The sequence below is a fragment of the Myotis lucifugus genome, unplaced genomic scaffold (genome assembly GCF_000147115.1).
Source record: "Myotis lucifugus unplaced genomic scaffold, Myoluc2.0 scaffold_566, whole genome shotgun sequence".
In the NCBI taxonomy this organism is placed as follows: domain Eukaryota; kingdom Metazoa; phylum Chordata; class Mammalia; order Chiroptera; family Vespertilionidae; genus Myotis; species Myotis lucifugus.
In genome coordinates this window covers 61,126-80,034 of record NW_005871614.1, presented here as the reverse complement: position 1 = coordinate 80,034, position 18,909 = coordinate 61,126, and positions in this window count along the sequence as shown.

The window sequence follows — 18,909 nt, the reverse complement described above, 5'->3', positions numbered from 1 at the left end:
TAGTGAACTGCAGAAAGAGAGACTAAAAAGCAATCCCATTTACCATCGCACAAAAAATTAAGCTACCTAGGAATAAACTTACTAAAGAGGTTAAAGACCTCTACTCAGAAAACTACAGGACGTGAAAAAGAGATAGAGGAAGACATAAAGAGATGGAAGAACATCCATGTTCTTGGATTGGTAGAATCAACATCATTAAAATGTCCGTACTGCTCAGCAATGTTTCTATCTCTCCCTTCCTCTCTCTCTAAAAATCAATATTTTTAAAAAGTTAGGGAAGAGTTTTCAGGTGTGGGTGATGAGGGGCAGCAGGAACTGTGGGCTGCGTCCTTGGTAAAATAGACTCAAATCTAGGCAAAATGTCCCAGTGTTGACTTCACAAACGCAGAAGCAGAACAATTAGCAGCTATGTGCCAAGCGTCACCTGTGCCTGAAGGGTAGTAGAAGTTAGTAAGGAAAGTAGAAAAAATGAAGGAGAATAAAGAAGATGATTTTTATGTAGTGGTAAAAAAAAATAAGAAAAAATAGTACAGTGGAAGAAAATGTTAGAAAATAACAAGCAGCTGCTTGAAGAAGTCAGGTGCACTCTAGAGGGAATTTTTTTTTTTTTGAGAGTTTTGGGGAGAGAAATAATGGGGAAGACTATTATAAGGGGAATAAAAATGGTTCATGACAACTAGAAATAAGGTCCATCATAAAAGAACTCAGAAATCCTATCTAATAAAAGAGTAACATGCAAATTGACCATCACTCCAACACACAAGATGGCCGCCCCCATGTGGTCAAAGATGGCCTGCAGGGGAAGGCAGTTGTGGGCTATCAGGCCAGCAGGGGAGGGCAGTTGGGAGGGACTAGGCCTGCAGGGGAGGACAGTTGGGGGGGGACCTAAGCCTGCAGGAGAGGGCAGTTGGGGGAGACCATGCCTGCAGGGGAGGGCAGTTAGGGGCAATCGGGCCAGCAGGGGAGAAGTTGGGTGTCGATCAGGCTGGCAGGGGAGTGGTTAGGGGCAATCAGACAGGTAGGCAGGTGAGCGGTTGGGAGCCAGCAGTCCCAGATTGGAGTGGGTGCAGGCTGGGCTGAGGGACACAAACCACCCCCTCCCATTCATGAATTTCATGCACTAGGCCTCTAGTTTTAAAATAAAGAAATATGATAAGAATGGATGGAGAACAAAAGTTCAGATCATTGGAAAACAAATCAATATTAAAAACTTTGAAGAAAACAGGTATCTATAATAATAAAAGTGTAATATGCACATTGACTGAACGGCTGAACAGCAGAACGACTGTCTGGACAACCACACTATGACACGCACTGGCACCAGGCCAGCCAAGGCAGGTGCGATGTGATTGGTCAGGGCCCCCCACCATTGCCCCACGATCACCCCACAGAGGGAGGCCTAGGCCACTGGCCAGCGGGGCAATCAATGGGGGTGGGGCTCCATGATCGCCCCAAAAAGGGATGCCCAGGCCATTGGTCAGCTGGCTGCGGCGGGTGGGCGGGGCCTCCCTCTGCAGGGTGATCAATCACGGGGCTCCCAGACTGCAAGAGGGCACAGGCCAGGCTGATGGACCCCCTCCCCAGTGCATAAATTTTGTACACTGGGCCTCTAGTAATAATAATAACAGGTAACGTCTGTATGATGCTTACTCTGTGCCAAGGAGTGTTCTGAGTAATTTATACATATGAACATATTCATCCCTACAATAATGCTAGGAGTGGACACTCTCATTTAATACACGAAGAAAACTGAAAAACAGAAAAAGGTGCAAATAAAAACTGAAATTCCAAACTAGGCAGTCCAGCTCCACTACGTTCTTAACCATTAAGAATGGAATGGAAGAAAATTTGAATTTGGGTGGTAAACACACAATGCATATACAGATGAATACAGATGATGTATCATAGAATTGTACACTTGAAACCTATACAATTTTATTAATAATTTAAGAAAAAAAATACTAAAAAAAGAAAATTGCTTCTAACCACAATGAAACACCACTTCACACTCATTAGGATGGCCTTCATAAAATAACAACAAAAATAACAACAATAACCCTTGGGCACTGCTAGCAGGAAGGACAATAGTGCAGACATTGTGGATGACAGTATGGAGGGTCCTCAAAAATTTAAACATAGACTTACCATAAGATCCACAATTGTGTGTGTCCATGTTCAAAAGAATTGAAAGTAGGAACTCAAATAGGTATTGCATACCCCTGTCCATAGCAAAAGTATTCTTAACAGCCAAATGTAGAAACAACCCATGTATCCACTGACCAATGAAAGGAAGGAAATTCTAACACTTACTAGAAAATGGATAAAACTAGAAGACATTATGCTAATTAAAATAAACCAGTTGCAAAAGGAAAATAATATTGTATGATGCCATTTATATGTTACCTAGAGTAGGCAGATTCATAGATGGAAAGTAGAAAGGTGGTTACAGAGGACTTGGGGGAGGAGGGAATGAGAACTTAATGTTTAATGGGTACAAATGTACTTAATGTCAGAGCTATGCATTTAAAAATGGCTAAAATGGTAAATTTGATATATATTTTAAACACAATTTAAAAAAGAATATTGCCTTCCTCTGAATTTAAATGAGTGCTGTTAGAACTTAAAGGCTTAAAGACCAAAGAGAATAGTCAAAAACATGATGACCAAAAACAAAGAAATGTGGGTAATCTGTACATATGGTAATCATATATATGTTGTTTCTAACTTCATTTTTAGTCTGCTACTAGGTTATTAAGAATAACAAATACTGAGTAAATGATTTTTAAAGTAAATTTGGCAGAAATAGATAGAATAAATGTCTGTAAAACCTTTTAAAAGATGGTGCAATTACTATAAACTGGTATACAGGGAGCTCTCCTGAAATTGATGTTCTTAAATAAATATGAGGTATTTGTTGTCTTTCAGTTATCTCCGTATTCTCATTAGGTATTAACTGAGACCTGAGTAACAATGACACCTCATTTTCAGCCATCCTGCAATCACCATGTAGCATATTATTTAAATTTTATATTCATCATCTTTTGTCAACAAAGTTAGGGTAGAAGATACCACAAAGAAACTAAAAACTATGTAGAATTTCCCCCCAAATTATAATATATGACAGAGGTCAGAAAAACAGGATAAATTATTCTAACGTTTATTCTACTTCCCCATCCCCAGTGGGCCTTATAACTGAAATTTTGGAACATCTCTATTGTCTTTTAAAACTTTATTTTGGCTATTATGTTTATTTACTAGAGGCACAGTGCACAAAATTCATGCACGGGGGGGAGGAGTGTCCCTCAGCCCGGCCTGCACCCTCTCTAATTTGGGACCCCTTGGGGGATGTCCAACTGATGGTTTAGGGATTGGGCCTAAACCGGCAGCTGGACATCCCTCTCACAAACCTTGACTGCTGGGTCCTAACTGCTCCCCTGCCAGCCCAATCACCCCCAATTGCCCTCCCCTGCCGGCCTGATCAACCCCAATTGCCCTCCCCTGCTGGCCCAATGGCTCCCAACTGCCCTCCCCTGCCAGCCCGATCGCCCCCAACTGCCCTACCCTGCTGGCCTGATCTCTCCCCCTACTGCCCTCTCCTGCCAGCCTGGTTGCCCCTAACTGCCCTCCCCTGCCAGCCATCTTGTGGTGACCATGTTGTTGTGGCCATCTTGTGATGATGTTGTGCGACGCCACCAAGGCTTTTATTATATAGGATGATGTAAGAAATGAGAATTAGTGTGAAAATACAAATCTTATTGGTTAAAGTTTCAACTATTTTGATATTCAACTGTAGAAAACAAATTCAATTTTCTGCTCTAGAAATTACCATTATAAGCATGGTCATTTGGGAAGCTTCACCAGGAAGCTGCAATGTCACACTCCCCAGGGAACCACCAGTCCATTCCCTGCCGATCACCGGGAGAAAGGACGGGACAAAGGAGAGATGGGCACCTGAGCAGTAAAGTCAGGGTAAAGCCGGGAAGGCGCCTGTCAGTCTAACCTGGAAACAAAGTTAATTGGCTAGATGGGTGGAGCCACTGTGAGCCCACAAACATTTGGGAACACATAACCCCCCAGACAAAGGAGCTTGTTCTCTTGTTCCTCTAGCTTTGCTCCTACCTGTGTTCCCTCCACAGCCATGTGGCCCACGGCCATGTGGACCCCCACATACAATGGACTAATGGACTACAGCTGGGAGCACATACTAAGGTAGCCTGATACTGGATTGGGCTGTGCAAGCATGGAGTGGAAACTCTGGACAGCAGCTTTAAACCTAGCTCTGCTGAAGGCACAGCTAGACCTCTTCCATGGTGGAATGGAGGGAGAGGGCACCTGGAAACTCAGGGATGTTATTCCCAAAAAATGCCACTCACTGTCCCATGAGAATCTCTGAAAATGTCTTGTTGAAAGAAGGCCACTTCCCCTGGCAACAGGTGGGGCCACAAAGAGCTCCCCACCAATAACAGTAGTGTCAGAGTAAGTGTTCTGATTATGGAGTGTTTGATATTTTGCTATTTAAAAAGGCAGTTTTAAAGAAAAATTCCAAAAGCTAAAAGGATATAGACAGTAAATAAGAAATGTAAGTTCAAGCTACAGCATTCATTCTTTTACTGCACAGGGTAATAGACTTAAATCACTTCCCAGATGGAAATTTACACTTGAAGGCCAGTGAGCTGTGAACTCTGCCCATGCATCACCATTACTGCAACACCTGCACCAAACTTCTTGGGGATGATGCACTGAAATTGCACTGTAAAATGTGAAACAGCTTTCAGAATCTCTCATTCTTGACTCAAAATGGATTTCCACTGATAGAGCATTGCACTGTATTTCAGAAGCTTTCCAGACTTTGATTTAATATCAACTGATGTAATTTTAAATGTTACTCATAGGAAGACCCATCTATGCATCTGCATTTATAAATTGATATTTCTTTTGACTTTCTGCTTTTATCTAAAGTGCCACTTTCACCCAGAGTACAGAGTATATTGATTATAAAACATACTTGGATTTAGATCATGCAATGGCAAGAGAAGAGACCTTCAGGCAGTTTCATCTTTATCGTAGGGCAAACGAAGACAAAAACAGAGACATGAAAAGAAGACACAGGGCTCTGAAATGATACCATTTATGTGTCCTTTTTAATGAAACACATGTCATAACTGAAATGCACACAGTGATATGTGCCAGGTGCTTTTCTAAACATTTCACAGATCTTGCGTTTGTTTATCCTCATGGTACTCCACCAAGGTGGGTATTATGTCCCCATTTTACACATGAAGCATCTGAAATAACTTGTTCACACCAATTAAGCAGCACAGCTAAGAGGTGAATGCAGAAGCCTCTAGCTCCAGAGTTAGTGCTGCTAACTGTAAATTCGAACATATTTTAACGGATGTCTTTTAGTTTAGAATATTTAAGCCTTAACCAAATTCTTCCTGTGAAAGCGTCCCTGCTTTAAGGGCTCATGGAAGCAAAGGGCCTCCTTTGCTGGGCCCACGCAGAAGTGCATACGCAGGCTGGCAGGAGGGAGGCCAGCTGGCCCAGACACCAGAGCATTTGAAAACTAAGCGGTACCACTGGGGTGACAGTCTGCTGGCAGCATCCCTGGCTATCGGATTCACATAGGCCTATCTGCCCTGTGAGGGAAGTAAAGGGGTCTGTTTCACTGTGGCAACATGCATTTCTAACAGCAAATTCTTTCCGGGGGGTGCTACAGATCTGTAATCTCAGATATGTGAGGCAGTAGTTGAACTTTTTAAAAAAAAACAATATAATGTACTTGAATTTCTTAAATTTGTCTGGTACTATGCTGTTCCTTAAGAAGAGTATTCAGATAAAAATAAGTGTAGCCCTAACTGGTTTGGCTCAGTTGATAAAGTGTCGGTCTGCGAACTGAAGGGTCCCAGGTTCGATTCCCGTCAAGGGCATGTAGCTTGGTTGCAGGCACATCCCCAGTAGGGAGTGTGCAGGAGGCAGCTGATCGATGTTTCTCTCTCATCAATATATCTAACTCTCTATCCATTTCCCTTCCTCTCTGTAAAAAATCAATACAATATATATATTTTTTAAGTGTAGCGGTTTGAATCTTATTTCATAAACAAAATGATACAAGAAACATTATATTTATCTATTTTAAAAGTCAAATTAGGTTGTTGTTGTTAATCCTCACCCAAGGATATTTTTTCCATTGATTTTTAGAGAGAGTAGAAGGGAGGAAGGGAAGGAGACAATGAGTGTGTGTGTGTGTGTGTGTGAGAGAGAGAGAGAGAGAGAGAGAGAGAGAGAGAGAGAGAGAGAGAGAGAAAGAAAGAGAGAGGGAGTGAGAGAGAGAGAGAGAGAGAGAGAAGAGAATTTAGTTGCCTCCCCCACCCACCCCACCTGGTATTTAATCAAATTAAAGTCAATTTTTGAGGTACCTGTCTCCTAGTTTGTGAGAAAATTCAACATTCACCAGGGTCTCTCTCTACTGTTCAACTGTCACCCCAGGTTACACAAGAGTACAAGAGGTTTAGTGAAAGGTGTAGGGATTACTGTTCATGCTCAGTCTATCATGACAACTGCTGATAGCCTCATTATCTCACATCATTTGATCCCCTATGGCCTTTGTGCCAAGCTTGGGACACAGGACTTTCTAGTTCCCTCATGTTTAAAGCTCTGGGACCTAGGGTCCTATCATGAGGCCCTTCCTCTCTGGGTTTTGTCATCTTTCGTGAGTGATGTCATGGAGCGAGAGCATACCTGGATGCCAAGGACTTGGTGTCAGGACTGGTTCTTACCCTGGAGAAGCTTCTCATGTATGTCTCTGTTCAGAACTCTCTCTTTCCCTCTGAGGACACTGACATCCTTTCGTTAATAACCTTAGACTTTCACAAAGAGAGAAAGAGAGGAGAAATGAGCCACCTGAAGAATCTTCTGCTCTGGGCCGGGAAACAAGAAGCCACGGAGGCTCTGGCTACTTGCCTGAACAAGGGGAAACAGACACTGCAGACAAATAAAAATGAAATAAAACCTTGGTAACTCATTCTGTCACCAAAATTAAACACATTTCTTTCCTACAGCACTTCTCAGAGTATTGAACCTCTGCCAATGCATCATCAATCTAAGCCAGGGGAATATTATGTAGTATTTTCCAAACATCTTTGTCTATAAAAAACTCTTCTTCTCTGAAGAGAATCTTTGCAGAACTAGTTTGGGAAATGTTCTCACTGTCAAACCTCAAATATTCTCGACATTTGAGTTTCCTATATTTCACAGTCTCTCACGACCTCGTCTCCCAGAGAGCATAGGAGAGGATAGCTTGTTATAGGATGCCTCATAAGGTGTATTTCTATGTTGTTTTAATTCTAAAAGGGGTTGGAAATGTTATAAAGACAGTGAATGTGCACTCTTTTTGAAGTTCCTTTGGAGGTAATGACATATTTCCTCAAAGTCCCGCTTTTTCAGAAAAGGGCTCTGTGTCTTTTCAGGATGAACAAAGCAACAGGTGACCGGAGAGGCACTGTTTAATGGCTGTGCCAGGCTTCATCTATGGGATGATGAAACCCAGCGCTGGCAAGCTCCTTATCCTGAATCGCTGGGTGGATTGGGAGCTAAACAAAAGGGAACAGAGAAACATTTCTTTCTCTATACTCTAAGGAAAATAAAACTCAAAAAAGGAAGAGCACAGGAGACTTAGGGATGTATTGAAATGTTGGATAATTCATTGTCTAAAATGCTAAATTTCCTGTGCTATCTAACTTGAATTCAGAAGTGTATTTTTTATTTATTTCCTTTGAATGGCAATATTGTTTCAAAAGAGAAGAATTGTATGAACTGTTTATAGTATGACTTTGGTCAATTAGTAAGGTTTATTAAATTGCTTACAAAAGAAAGAATGAAAAGATAAAAATATCACTGACCTAGTGACCTTTTGGTCAGACAATGAAAAAACTATTGGGTTTAAAAGCCTTCTTAGCAGCATAGCAAGCCCAGTGTTGTTCAAACAGATAACTGGTTAGACCTTCGTGTATCGCACAGCCTCATTTAAGGCAGGCAGACTTTATAAACAGAGAATAAATTATTCTAGAGGATAAAGTGGTATGGCAATATAAAGTGTAGTATCTACACTAATAAAAGAGAAACATGGTAATTAGCGTACGACCGCTACCCTTCCCATTGGCTAATCAGCATATCCTTATGCAAATTAACTGTCAGCCAAGATGGCGGCTGGCAGCCATGCACTGAAGCGAGCAGGGAGGCTTGCTTGCTCCAGTGATGGCGAACTCCAAAGTTCCCCGCCTGCTGCTGCCGGCCTCTCAGCTGCAACTCTAAGCAACTATGTACTATGTTGCAAATAAGAAGCTAAACAAAACTCCAGAAACCGGCTTTCATTCAGCCGGGCTTCAGCCAGCCGGACCGCAACATTGTATCGATGTTTTCAGCAGCGAGGCCTCAGAGCTAAAGCTGGCCCAGATTAGAAAAAGAAAAAAGAAAAAAAGGAGCAGTTGGCAGCTTCAGTCACCCGCCAACCTGAAAACGGCCCTCAGCCCCTCAGCCAGACTGGCCAGGCACCCCAGTGGGGACCCCCACCCTGATCCAGGACACCCTTCAGAGCAAACCAGCCGGCCCCCACCCATGCACCAGGCCTCTATCCTATATAGTAAAAGGGTAATATGCCTCCCAGCACCGGGATCAGCGGAGCAGTGAGGCCTCCCGGCACCGGGATCAGTGTGACAGGGGGCAGCGCCCAAACCCCCTGATCAGCCCTGCTCTGTGCCTGATAGGGGGGAGCTCCCCAATCTCCTGATCGCCCTGCGGCTCTGTGTTTGACAGGGTGCAGCGCACCAACCCCCTGATCGGCCCTGCTCTGTGTGTGACCAGGTGCAGCGCCGCAACCCCCCGCCCCCACGGGCCCTGCTCTGTGTATGACAGGGTAGAGCCATAACCTCTCCATCGGCCCTGCCCTGAGTGTGACAGTGGCGGCGCCCCAACCCCCTGATCAGCCCTGCTCTGTGGGTGATAGAGGGTGGCGCCCCAACCCCCCTCCACGGGCCTTGCTCTGTGTGTGACAGGGTAGAGCCATAACCTCCCCATTGGCCCTGCCCTGAGTGTGACAGGGTGCAGCGCCCCAACCCCCTGATCCGCCCTGCTCTGTGTGTGACAGGGGGCGGTGCCCCAGCTCCCCTATCGGCCCTACTCTGTGAGTGACAGGGGGGAGCTCCTCAACCCCCTGATCGGCCCTGCTCTGTGTGTGACAGTGGGGAGCTCCCCAGCCCCCTGATCGACCCTGCTCTGTGAGTGACAGGGGGCAGCGCCCCAACCCCCTGATCGGCCCTGCTCTGTGAGTGACAGGGGGCAGCGCCCCAACCCCCTGATCGGCCCTGCTCTGTGCGTGACAGGGGGTGGTGCCGCAACATCCCCATCGACCCTGCCTTGAGTGTGACAGGGGGAGGTGCCCCAACCCCCCCCAATCGGCCCTACCCTGAGCGTGACTGAGGGTGGCATCGCAACCTCCTGATCCGCCCTTCTCTGTGCATGACAGCCCTGCTCTGAGCCTGACCAGGGGCTGCACCTAGGGATTGGGCCTGCCCTCTGCCACCCGGGAGCAGGCCTAAGCCAGCAGGTCATTATCTCCCGAGGGGTCCCAGACTGCGAGAGGGCACAGGCCAGGCTGGGGACCCCACCCCCCGAGTGCACAAATTTTTGTGCACCGGGCCTCTAGTAAGTAAAATAAAATGAAATAAAATGTGGTCTTACCTTAGTTTGGGGGAAAACTAAACCAAGATTAAAAAGAAAGGGAAGTCAAAGACAGGGATGATATTTCATACTGATTTTGGAGGAAAAAGCCAGACCTTACATGTGTGACACAAGATATACAGAGCACATTTGTTTCTCTCTCTATTCAATTTGTTCTGGCAAAGAATAAATAAAAGTATGAGTTTCTGGTCTATAGCTTTTTATGTTTTCATACTGTACTCCATGAAAATTTTCCACCCACCATCATTTTTCTTAATCAGTATGTTTTAGGGTGGCTTTATTGTTTGTTTTTCAAATGTGAGGCACAGGTAAAATAAAAATCATAGATTGTGAAAGTGGTTTTTACCGAGGAAAATTAGATATTTTCTATTGTGCAATATCTCAACAGTGCATTTTTCCTTCCTTCCATCCAAATCCATACTCACCAATGGCATTTGAACAAGGTATGGGGTGGAGGTATTGTGTAAATAAATCAAATAGCAGTTTTGTTTAATCACTATCCTATCAAATGTTTGACCTTGGTACTCTTAAGTTCCTAGACCTCTATCTGATAGCATCCACATCTCAGTCCTCCAACCCCCTGAGCTCCCAAGAAATAGCTCTCTTGGTTATGATTATCATCAACCAACAGTGTGAAACAATTCAGGCTTTCTAAAGCTGGACAAAGAAGCTTTCCAAGTCCCTTATATTCTTCATTATTATCAATTCTAAGAGATGTGCCTGCTTTCTTTCCTTCTTAGTAGCTACTACAACAGACTGGCTTTGGGGATTTTAGTCCCTAATTCAGACTGTGGAATAGAATGCCATCTTCCCAAACCCATCATCCCCACCCCATCAAGGTTGGTCCTGAAAACAAGCACATACACTCCATCTGTCATACCTCTTAACCATATCTTTTATTCAATGTGTTTCCTTATGTGTCTTTTTTCTGTTTTCCTCATGAAAATGTAAGTTTGGTGAGATTAAGAGCTCTATCTGTTTTGTCTCCAGGATTTTGCACTCAGTAAGTATTCAATAATTTTTTGTTCAATAAATTAATAAAGGAAAGGGTATTTATCCCTCCTCCTTCATCCCACTACTTAGTATGCCATACTTCTTTCCTAAATCCTATGTAATAAAAGCCCAGTGACCATAATGGCAGAACGACCAGAACGACCACTCAACCAGTCACTATGAGGTGCACTGACCACCTCTCGATCCCTTTCCCTGGCTGGCAGCCTTCAATTGCCAGGACCCTGGGGTGGGTGGCAGGGGATGCAGGTGGAGCCAGGCCAAGGTTCCTGCCCTGCAGGTCGCACCCCACACACAGAGGGAGACCTGCAAAGGGAGTGGGGCCAGTGAGCGGGTGGGAACGGCTGACCTCTTGGTCCCTTCCCCCGGCCATCAGGCTCCAATCGCCTGGGAACCCGGGTGGGTGGCAGTGGGGGTGGGGCTGGCTGCCAGCAGCAGGGGAAGATGGCCCTGATTGCAGGCTAGGCCTGGGGACCATACCCACCCACAAATTTTGTGCACCGGACCTCTAGTGTTTAAATAAAATATCAAGTGTACTGATGGAAATTCCAACCACAAAACAAATTGAAAATAAACATAGGGAACTTCAAAATGCTCTAAGGTTTTACAAAGTTGCAACAAGCTATTTTTTTTCTTTCCTTTTCTTTTTCTAAATACATAACTCAAGTCTCTGCAGACTTCTCTTTATGAGATTTGGGATCACTTATATTTTATACTTTATCTTTAGGGATCTCTTTTCTCTTCTCCTTTCTCAGAATTTAATTAAGAAAGTACAATTTGGGTCTCTAAACTTAAATGTGCAATCAGCATTATTTTCTATCTCAACTTCATTTCCTAACTCAGTGCACATATACAGACTTGCCCCTTTCCCAATTCGCCCAGAAAAGCAGTGTGAAGTCTTTCTTGCGGGCTGTTTCCTGCCTCCTCGGGTGACTAACATTAGGGGCATCTTGGTGTCAGCACCTTGTAGTGAAAGTTCCAGCAGTCCCATGGGGGTCTAGGCAATCATCCGGAGGATCTGAGATGATTGCTCTTGGCAATGTATGGGAGAGAAATAATAGCTCTATCAGTCCCATCTCATCAATATTTAGTCACTGGATTTATTTGTCGCATAAGAGCCCAAGGCATTATTGCTGTCAGAATAATAGGAAGGAAATGTTGTACTGAACTGAATTAACTGGGGAACTTTCCTCATTAATGCTAGTCAGTCCCTCCTCTTAAACTGGTTCTCATTATATCAGATCTCAGTACCTAAGGTGCTAGTAAACAAAAATGATCAGATCATTAATTCCATATTGAAACAGTATGAATTGTGCTGGTAATACTGACAACAGGAACTGAGACACACCCACCTAGGAGTCTAAGCAGGTTTTCTTTAATTTTCTCAAATAATTAACCTGATAGAATACAACAAGGTTGGCATATCCTTCCTTAACAATTTCCTGATGTCTGGGAAAATATAAAATACAGGGAAGAAATTCTCACAACTACTTATATTAGTGAATATAAGGTACCTAAAACAATATTAATTATAGTATTAGCATAGCAAGTTGACTATCGTCTGGAAGAATTTGTAGCCCAAGCAAACAATATTGAGAGATATGTAGACATCTCGAGTAGGCTTTTTTCACGCTGTGTCTTTCCATTGCCATCCGGTAAGTCATGCATTTCTATTGTACTGATGAAGACTCTCATCTTCAGAGGGCTCCCAGTAAATTACTGACTGCCTCAGTTGTTTGTAGATGGGCATCAGCACCTTTTAACCTGTGACTCACCTTCTTAATTGTATAAGACATAAAGCATAAATGAGTTTTTGTTTTTATTGACTGTAGTTTTCTCTCTTCATTCCTGGAAATCTCTGATCCAATTAACATTTGGTATATCATTTTTAATTTCTACTGGTGGCGGTTCTGCATAACCAATCCACACAGTCCTTTCATTCTGCTATATCCTATAAGAATTCATTGCTATGATGGCTTTTGCTTTTAAGTTTTGGTTTGTTTGTTTTTGCTGTTTCAATGATGCTGATTCTTTTCTTTGTATTACTTGTTCTTGATGATTCTTAATGAGTGAGGTTTTGTGCCAGGACTTAAAGATGCTTTTTTGTTGTTGTTGGGAACCTATAATAATGGTAAAGTTTATTGGCTTAATAAGTTCATTTGCCAATCCTTTTGGGGAACAATAGACAATAAATTATATTTGTACAAATTTGGGGATTACTATTTGTTACTGTTTCTCATTATTTATTAAATAATGAAGAATTATTGGGAATGATCATATTGTCATGAAAATAGAAAATTTGCTGTTTTGAGATTTTACATTTATATTTGAATGGTTGAAAGTATAATGCTGAAATTAGATGGTCAAAAGTATTGGCAATAAAAATTAAGTATATCAGAAATAATATCTTAACAGAGAACAGGCTAATGACTGCCAGAGAGGAGGGTGTTGAGGGACTAGCAGAAAAGGTGAAGGGATTAAGAAGTACAAATTGGTAGTTAGAAAAGAGTCACGGTAAAGTACAGCAAAGGGAATATAGTCAATAATATCGTAATAACTATGTATGGTACCAGATAGGTAGTGGAAATATCAGGGGGAACACTTTTTGAAGTCTATGTCTGACCACTGTGCTGTATACCTGAAACTAATATAAAACAACATTAAATGTAAACTGTAATTTACTTTAAAAATATAGGAAATAATAGAATGCAAAAAAATAAAATCTTCTGTACTATTTTTTCTAATATTTTTGCAAGATTTTTAAACTCATAATTGGTACATAAATATTTATATTATACACTTGAATAACTTTGTGAATTTAAGAAAATATGTAATTAAAGTATCTTAATTTATTTCTCAAAACATTTGAATAAATAAGTAATGATAATTAAGTTAACAGGTCATGTATAGAGTAGAAATAATTATTTGCCACAACTAGGTTATTAAAAATTTTTCCCCTTAAGAATATAGTTTTTATTGATTTTAATGGTCATGTTTCTTTTAGAGAAGGACAGGACTATGTTTATAAAAATTCTCAGAAATAACAATACACTACTATTTCTCTGTAACTGACAGCAATATGTTAAATATTTTGGATCCTCTTGCATTATCTGAAAGCACTTGTATTAGACCATATGGGGGCTACAAAGTTGTCCAAGGCATGATCCCAGGCCTCAGGAAACTTGTAATTTAGCAGAAGAAAAAAGTTGTGTATCATCAACTCTGAGTAGAGTGTAATGATGCTATGAGAGCTGTCTGGGGCTCAGAACTGGCAGATGTTACCTCTCATGTGGGAATCCAAGAAGGCTGCATGGAGGGGATGGCCCTTGAGTTGGCCTTTTCAGTTTAGGTGAATGAAGCTTGTGCAGAATGAGGACACTGATGGTTCGTGTGGTTGGAGATTTGGACAAAGGCTCATGAACCAAAAACCTTGTTTGGTATTAGGGAGTGATGAGCAGCTGACTGTTGTTGGATTAAGGTGTCTATGGATGAGAATGAAGGTGGAGATATGGGTCAGGACCAAATGGTTGAAGAGTTGTGAATGCCACAACTTAGCTATGAAGGGGTTGGCCTGCTTTCTTGTTCCTGTGATCTCAGAGGAGGGGTGAGTCAAGTTCTGCTACACGGTCCAGGACAGGCCTTATGCACAAGCAGACTATGTGGCCAGGTTTTCAGGAGGGTACACATCTCAGTAGGACTATGGACTAATTTTGAGTTGAGACATGACATTGAAAACAGATCCTTTCTCCTCTAAGTGAATTGGCCTTTAACAAGGATGCAAACATGGTGAGTGGGAAAAAGTACAAGAAAGGTTTTTGATGCTTCTAGCCCTCACCTCCCTGCTCCCCCAGGCTTTCACCACACTGTTCTCTGTGTCCATATATGCATTCAAGTTCTTGGTTCATCTCTTCCAACCCACCCACCCACATTGAAAAATAAGCCAAGATTAGGACATTAAAATGCTATCACATTTCCCTCACTTTATTAGTTGTATTCTGCATTGTTTAGTTTTCAGGGCAGCACAATATTACCATATTACCTATAAATATTGTTTATATCAGATGTATTATACCTTACATCTAAACTTTCTACTCTTAATTCAGATGGATTCCAATCTTTTCAGAAAGAATTTGGCCTGTATAAACTGAGGGAAAGTTACAATACTCATAGCTATGAACATGGATTTCTTTATAGAGCAAATTATAACTCTTATTTTTTTCGGACGTTTATTGTTTCATAGTTAAAAACATTGCAACTTCTTTTCTGACTGTTGTATAACACATTGAAATGCAAAAAAAAATGAAACCTCATATACATTGAGTGGCAAGATTATTACAACCACCTGACGTTTGTAGGCAAATTAGCCGTACACTGCATCCTATGGGATATAGAAGCCAGAGGCCTGTTCGAACACCTTTGCTGTCTGCAGTTACCAAGATAAAACGTCTCCAATTCACACAGGAACACAAGGGTTGGACAGTCAAGTATTGGAAAAAAGTCATGTGGTCTGATGAATCACGTTTCCAGTTGCATCATGCAGATGGCAGAGTGAGAATTTGGCGGAAACAGCATGAAAGCATGCACCCCATATGCATGAGTACAACCCTTAAAGTTGGTGGTGGCAGTGTATGGTTTGGGGCATGTTTTCCTGGCATGATTTGGGCCCTTTAATTCATGTAGAACAACGTCTGAATGCACAACATATTTAAGTATCGTTGCTGATCAAGTTCATCCTATCACGTTGATGGCGTAATCCCAATGGAGATGGCTTCTTCCAACAAGACAATGCGCCATGCCACGGTGCTCATATTGTGCAGGAGTGCTTTCAAGAACATGAGGGAGACTTTACCTTGCTTAGGCGGCCCCCACAACCACCAGATCTCAATCCAATTGAGCATTTGTGGGACTAAGTTAAAAGAGCCATCAGGCAGCTGGTTCCACAACCATCCAATCTCACAGAACTGGACAGTGCTATTCATCAGGCATGGTGTCAGATTCCTCTATCACCTTTCAACATCTTGTGGAGTCAATGACAAGAAGAATCGCCACAGTACTGAAGGCAAAAGGTGGCCCAACGAAGTACTGATGGGGTGGTCATAATAATCTGGCCACTCAGTGTATACTTGAAATGTAAAATTCTTAATACCTTGGGGGAAATAATGAAAAAAATATATCTTTCATTCTTTAGAGTTTGACAAATTCATGTAACTATGATAATGTTTAGGTGAAACCTCCCTCCATTAGAGAATGGTCTTTGTCCCATTTAATCTACTAAAACAGTACTGTTCAAACATTTTTGCTCATGTACCACCTACAAGGCTTCAGAAATGATATACGCTCTCATAGGTTTTCATGTTGGCTAATATTTTACACTTAAATAATTGCCAGGATAGAATTCTCTGGGTATTATGTATTATTTCTATGCTTTAAACATATTTGCACCAAAGTCTTTGAAATACAAATTTAGCACATTCAGTTTAAGAAAAAAATATCTGGCAATTTTTTGTCTTTGATACACAAAGCAGCTAAATGGCACCATTCTGTGTGAAAATGCATGCCTTTATTTTAACATTTGAATTCATGTGCTGATAAGCATTACTGAGAAAATCTTTTCTCTTGAATGCTAATTCTAAGACAGAGACTACTTATGTATATAAATAGAATGTTGTCCTAAATTTATAGCATGTAAAATTTAATGCTTACTCCTTTCCAATTTGGTTAGAAGTCTTACTAGCTTTGCTCTCACAGAACTCACATCAGGTGCAATATATTCTAAAAAAACCCTTGTTTGGTTCCTTTGGAGCTAGATAGAAAAAAATTCTGCCTATATTGTAGAAAATAGATGACAGTGAATATAAAGACCAGAGCTAGCAAAACAGTCAGATGGTTGTTTCAGCAATGATGTAAAGTGAAAATTGTGATGCTCTAGATTTGAATAGGGCAGTAAAGATGGGCAGACGTGGACACACTTGAGAGATATATACTAATACGGATCAACAGAATATATTGATTGTTTGGATGAGTCAAATTTAGTTCTTAGAGTTCTTACTTGAGAAACTAACTGGTTGATGGTAACATTTACCAAATCAGGAAACAACTGATAACACTTGGCCCAGCCAGCAAGAAGGAGAGATGATGATGTCATTTTGGGAAATATTCTTGAGGTCCTCTGTGACATCCAAGTGGAGATCTAAATAGACAGTCATATAGGTCTGAACCTTAAATATGTCAGAGGAGACAGGTAAATATTTCCTCCCTTTCTGTCAAGCAGTTTTAAAAATATGTTATTCATTATTTTTCCTTGATTGATTATAAAAATAGTGACATTGGTTCTAAGTACAAATATTATACAATTTCTCCTTCACCTACTATTGCATATATTGAATATCACTGTCTATTATACATCAAAGTAAAATTCATTCATTTAGTTTTTCATTCTTCTTTAATAAACCTACACACACACATACACACACACACACACACAGAATTACTCAACCATCCTATCTAATAAAAGGGTAATGTGCAAATTAACCATCACTCCATCACAAAGATGGCAGTGCCCATAGACACAAGTCCTCTCAGCACCCAGTCCTCTCAGCCCTGCCGGAGTCCCCCAGTCCCAGGGGGGTAGCTGCTGAGAGTGGGCAGTGTGAGCGGCCTGGCAGAATGCTTGCTTCATCAACATGACAATGAGACAAGTGTTCCAACCCAGCCACAGAGGGCCTCTGGGCAGCGGGCACGGAGCTGTGGTGGTACTGGGGGAGAACGCTTGTGTCACTCTGGCGACAAGTCAAGTGTTCCACGCCCAGCTGCAGATGGGCCTCTGGCCAGGCCGGGGCACAGAACACTTGCATCTTCCACGCCCGGCCGTGGATGGGCTTTTGGGCCACAGAGAGCCTCTGGGCAGTAGGCGTGGGAGTGGCCAGGCCCCGCAGAGAGCTACTGGCACACAGATTCGTGTGCAGGGCTACTAGTGTAGATATAATTCAATGAGTTTCCACAACCTTAATACATCTATGTAACCACTACCCAGAGCAAGAAATATAATACTACCAATAATGCAAGAGTCCAGTCACATCTCTTCCCAATAACTTTCTTTTCTTTAATAAAATTAACCATTATCCTGAGTCCTAACTTTATAAATTTTTCTGTTATTGTTATTGTTTTTAACTCACTTGGAACCTCAGAGTTAGTATTAAATATTATTTTAAGCCAAAGACATTTGAGATTCAACAGATACAGGAAGTACCCTTCTTAGAGCTTCCCTTATCTGACTAAAAGCAGTAACTTCTGAGAAATGAAGTTCTTATAAATCTATTCTCCTGGGAGGTTTCAGGGCCATGAAAAATATCAAAACCACTCACACCTGCATAAACAAACATTATCATAAACTTTCTTATCTCCTATTAGTTCTCCTAGAAACCCATTTGTCTTTTCTAAAGAATCCTATTTGTTCTTCTCATAAAAGACTTTTCTGCCCCCCTTGCTTTTTCCAAGTATATTAGGTATATAAACTTCTAATTTCAACCATTTGGTGAACTAGCTACTTCTTTGCTAGCTCCTATGTTCATACAAAGAAACCTTTCTTGTTTATCTGTATTTTGTCAGTTTAACTCCCAGGCCCTCAGGAAATGAACACAAGAGAGTAGAGAAAAAGTTTCTCTTCCCCAATAATATGAAAAGAATCATATATCATGTTCATTTATGTGTCTGGAGTTTTTGCTCAAAATTATATTTGTATGATTATCCTCATTGCTGAATAATAGTTATTTGTATGAAATTATAATTTATTTATTCTGCTATTGAAGCAGTTTGGGGCTGTTTTACTGTATCTATTCAGGTATCAACATGTATGACATATATTTATTATGTACCAAGTTAGCATCAGACATCGTGCTATATAAGGATAAAATATGGATAACATACAATTTATGTTCTCAAGAGACTTACACTCTAATAGCAATAATAAAAAATGAACAAATGTAACCAATGCAAGTGACCGGAGATTATATTAATAAGATAGAGTACACTGGGGCAAAGAATATAATAAATTCTGCTCCAAATATAAGGCTAAGAAATAATTGAGGAGCAGGACACCTTTGATATAGAAGCGAGAGCACATAGAGGATAGAGGGAACTGCATGTGTAAATAAATTTAGA